Consider the following 5,000-nt stretch of genomic DNA (forward strand, 5'->3'; position numbering starts at 1 on the left):
GGGGGGGGGTTAACTCTTATGTCCGATATCAGGGGTGGGAAGGGTTAGGCATCCTCCCAGGCATTACTTCCTCCTTATGATGGGGTAGGATTAATTTTTTGCCGTACCGCTACCCCACCCATCGTGGGAAGGCCGACAGGTCCGATCACGATAAAGATTTTTTTTGTTGTTAGTGGAGTGTGGGGGGGATTCCCCACTATAAAGTGACCTCATGTCTAACCTTGATGCAGAGTGAGGATGTAGAAACACACACACACACACACACACACACACACACACACACACACACACACACACTAGTTTTTATTTAAATTATGAATGATGGTCATGGTCACCATCATTGATGGTGCTCTTTGGTGCTCTCTCTCTCTCTCTCTCTCTATATATATATATATATATATATATATATATATATATACATATATAATTAGTACGTGTGTGTATGTGTTTACGCATAAAAAAATTTATTCGTGTGTTTGAATTTCACTGAATATAATTACACATGAGTTCTTTAGCAGATCACATTATAATTTTATAGAAGCACTCCCGTTTCCAATCGGATGACTAACCCTAAATAATACTCAGACGTAGAGGGTAAAATCGGTATGGGGACGGGAGTGATTCACTTATAGTCAAGATTGTCTGCTCTTTTTTATTTCCGGTTTTTGCTTCGGGGTGACAGTGGCAAGCAAGTGATATGCCATGGTCCTTTTTGAGAAATGATTATTGATTGTCTCTTCCTTTCAGATACCATGAAAAACACCCTGCTCCTATTTCTCCGGAATATATATATATATATATATATATATATATATATATATATATATATGCATGCAATCGGGCTAATCAAACAGTACCACGGAACTGTAGCCTGCATACACGAGAACAAGATATGCGTAATTACATACTAAACGTTTGGGGAGGAGAAGAAACAGAGTATAAATATACACTTAGACCATACAAACATTGACGGCACAGTGCGCAAAGGCAATAACGCTACTGAACAGTAACAGACCATGGTATTGGTATACAACAAATATCACACGCGTTTATTACACGATACGCAAGGTGTGTGCTGCTGCTGCTCTGTTTCCTAAACGCGATAGCTTCAAACCTGTGCCCAAGCATTGCCAGTGTTTTACTAATAAAAGTTTTCCAGCTATGCATGCGCATGGCGTTTTTTTTTTTTTTTTTTTTAGTGATATCTTTAACCAGTAGAAAAAAAAATATTCACTCTCTTAAAACGCGTGGCATTCCGACGCCCTCTCCCTCCCCCAAAATATAAAATTAAAAAAAAAAAAAAAAAAAAAAAATCTAGTCTGCATTATTGAAAGCAACAGTCGTAGCAGGTGTTATGCCAGATATTTCTTTCTTTCTTTTTAACTGCTAGATGCCTGCTTTAAACGGAGGATGAAGGAGGCACGTTTCTGTGTCCCGGTACACACACGCACAAACCAGCTGATATCGCTGGCCCAGGGAAAGCGCATACGTCACTTGTTCAACACAAAAACTGAAAGAAATAAAACATCTCCGTAGAGTAGGGTTTTAATCTACCCCCCCCTCCACCTTCCGCCCTTTTTTTAAGGGTTTAACAATTATAAAAATACATTGATGTGTTTTCCCTTAATATATACTTATTTTTACAAATTATTAATCGCATGTTATGTTTATTAATGTATACTCATAAAAAGTCGCAATATACAAATTACCATTTTATTTTACTTGCGTATGCCTTGGCTGTAGAGTATAGATGCATGCAGATATTTTATTTATTTTTAATGATACATAAATAGATAACAATGCAATCAGCAACCTCAAAGCAGAAAACAAATCAAACAGGAATAATAATTGGGATAGGGTCGGCTGCAGCCACATTTTCTTCTTTCTTCCTTTCTTTCTTTTTTTATTTACAAAAAAAGTCTATAATTGTTTCTGTCTGACAATAAATAATGAAACTCGATCCGAAATCTTCTCCAGAATTCTTTACTGAATTTCTGAAATGCAGTCATTCCAAACATTCAAGTTTTCCATCATAAAAGAAATACCATAAACAACGAACCAACCCATATAGAATTTCATCCGAAGAAAATAAATAAAAACATAAATAATAATTGCAGTTGACGGTTCATTTTATTTATTATTTTTATTTGCAATTTTATTAATTATTTTATTTGCAATTTTATTAATTATTTTATTTGCAATTTTATTTATTATTTTTATTTGTAATTTCTAGGACTTCGTGCAAACGGTTTAAGAGGACATAGTTTCGTGTTATTACATATTTATTACATAAATTCTTAACTGCTCATTTACGATAACAAGCCTTACATATATATATATATATATATATATATATATATATATATATATATATATATATATATATATATAAATGACAAAAAGTTATATTCCAAAATTCATGATGTTGACCATCTTATAATTTATTCCTTTAATTCAGTTGACGTATACAATTCTTGACAGTACAGAAACAGATAAACAGATATTCTTATATAAGGATTGATATGAAATAAGAAAATATATTTCTACAGAAATATATATATATATATATATATATATATATATATATATATATATATATATAATTCGCCCACTTTAAACAATTATTAAAGCACACACACACAATCACATGTAATTGGCCTGACTGACGCATTCATTAAGTGGTATGAGACACAAACACTTGCGTCGCTCTCTTGCCATAAGTATGTTAATACTAATATATATATATATATATATATATATATATATATATATGAGAGAGAGAGAGAGAGAGAGAGAGAGAGAGAGAGAGAGAGAGAGAGAGAGATACAGAGTAGTCCAAGATAACAATGTATTCGTAGGATAAAAATCTAGTGTCCATCCATCGGATATATAAATATATATCGGGAATATATATATATATATATATATATATATATATATATATATATATATATATATATATATAGTGCTCAATAATAAAGCTATTTATATTAATATTTATACATACAGACATTATATATACGCACGATCGCGCACGTGTGTGCGCGCGCGCAAGCTTAGATTCGCAATTACAATAAAATTAAAGTCCAAAGTGTATTTATAATATTTGATACAAATCAAAACAATTCTACAAATGCAAGAAGACACTTGGTCCAGATTCAATATAATCTCATACAACAAGCAAATGCAAATAACACGTTACAATAAGTCTAGAGATATTGTTACATGCATACATAAAAACAAAAAAAAACAAAAAAAGATAGAGAAAGAGAGAGAGAGAGAGAGAGAGAGAGAGAGAGAGAGAGAGAGAGAGAGAGAGAGAGAGAGAGAGAGAGACATGGACGGAAAGTTATATCAGGGCATTCTAGAAAAACTAGAAAAAAATGTCTATCACGATAAACAGGCACGGAAAGCAAAGCGATACGATTTTTTTTTTTTACGGCATCATATCAAAATTATTATTTTAGTATCTGATGTATTTGAAGTGGAAATAGATTACTGCTGTACTTTTTGCAGTACTACTAAACACACTAGACTTTTTTGTTTGTTAAAAAACGGTCAAAATTTACTGGCCGTTGACTTCGACTGGGTGCCTTCTGCTAAAGTTTTAGAGTAAATGTGGTATTGTGGTGACTAATACTCATAAATCCCTAACTCTGCATCAAACGGGTATCATAATACTTTGTTCGACGCTGCTGCAGAGTGAGTGCACATTATCATAACAGACGTCTATACAAAATTTAATCGAGATCGGTCCAGTGGTTTCCGAGAAAAAGTACAATGGGCAGAGAGAAAACTAGACTAAGAGGAAATATAATACACGGACTTTTAAAAAGAATTAAGAAACAAAAATTTATATGGGGTTGCACGTTTTTGTGTGGACGACAAAAAAAAAATTAAATAAACATTCTAAATAAAATGTGTTGCAACTGTTGCGGTGCACTGATGCAATGCATCGACGTCGATTGTCTGCTGACAATGAACAAGATCTGGAAGAGCTTTAAATACAATAGTCAGAGATCCATTAATCATGGTGCTCCATAAAACATTTACATGGGTGTGCTTTATAAATATGAAAGTAAAGCGAGATAGGAATATATTCTCTTCTTGTAGCAAGATATTTTTCTTACTATCATTTTGCGAACTGCTAAAAAATAATTTCAAGTTATTTATGATTTTGAAAAAAAGAATAACTTATAAATATACACATATATATTTTTTAATTATAAAGAGAATATTTCGCCACGGGCCCACGGCATAGCGATGTTGATCAGAATACATATATACACACATGGACGCATGTAATACATACAAGAACACAATTTAAGACGGTAAATTATAATTTATAAGAATTTATTGTTCGGCTCCAAAAAAATTGAATATTAAGAAATATTATGACAATCTGTATTTCCTATTTTTATTTTTATTTATTTTTTTATTTGGTTGAATTATATAGTCATTACTATATAAATATTAATATTGGCTTTAAGTTTACAGTAGCTTTTGGCTTTGTAAACTTAACTTTTACTTCTTGATTTATACACACACACACACAAACACATATATACATATATACACACACATATATATACAAATATATATCTCTATATATACACACTTATGTACACACATATATACGCACATATACACGTACATACACAGACGCACACACACACGCACATATATATATATATATATATATATATATATGTATATATATATATACACACACACACACACATATATATATATATATATATATATATATATATATATATATATATATATATATATATATATATATATATATATAGTCACATTTATGATTCAACATTTAAGTGACCAAAATCGTTTTCATAAACACTATAAAAGTACAACAAAATAAAATCCGCCAGAACTGTAATTCTGTAAAAAAAAAAAGAAAAAAGAAATGAGAAAGATTAAGTTTTTTTTTTTTCGTCTCGACATTGTATTTATGCCATTGTATAAAACACTCCATT

At 31.2% G+C, this 5,000-nt stretch overlaps 1 protein-coding gene across 4 annotated transcripts in view; it reads right to left on the reverse strand.

Moving 5' to 3' along the window:
- The window catches only part of LOC145268319 (RNA-binding protein Nova-1-like), a 198,181-nt gene that overhangs the window by 189,546 nt on the left and 3,635 nt on the right, over positions 1–5,000 (reverse strand). The window lies entirely within an intron of this gene.

This window comes from Euprymna scolopes, chromosome 43 (assembly GCF_053919585.1).
Source record: "Euprymna scolopes isolate OS-2025 chromosome 43, ASM5391958v1, whole genome shotgun sequence".
Lineage (NCBI taxonomy): Eukaryota > Metazoa > Mollusca > Cephalopoda > Sepiida > Sepiolidae > Euprymna > Euprymna scolopes.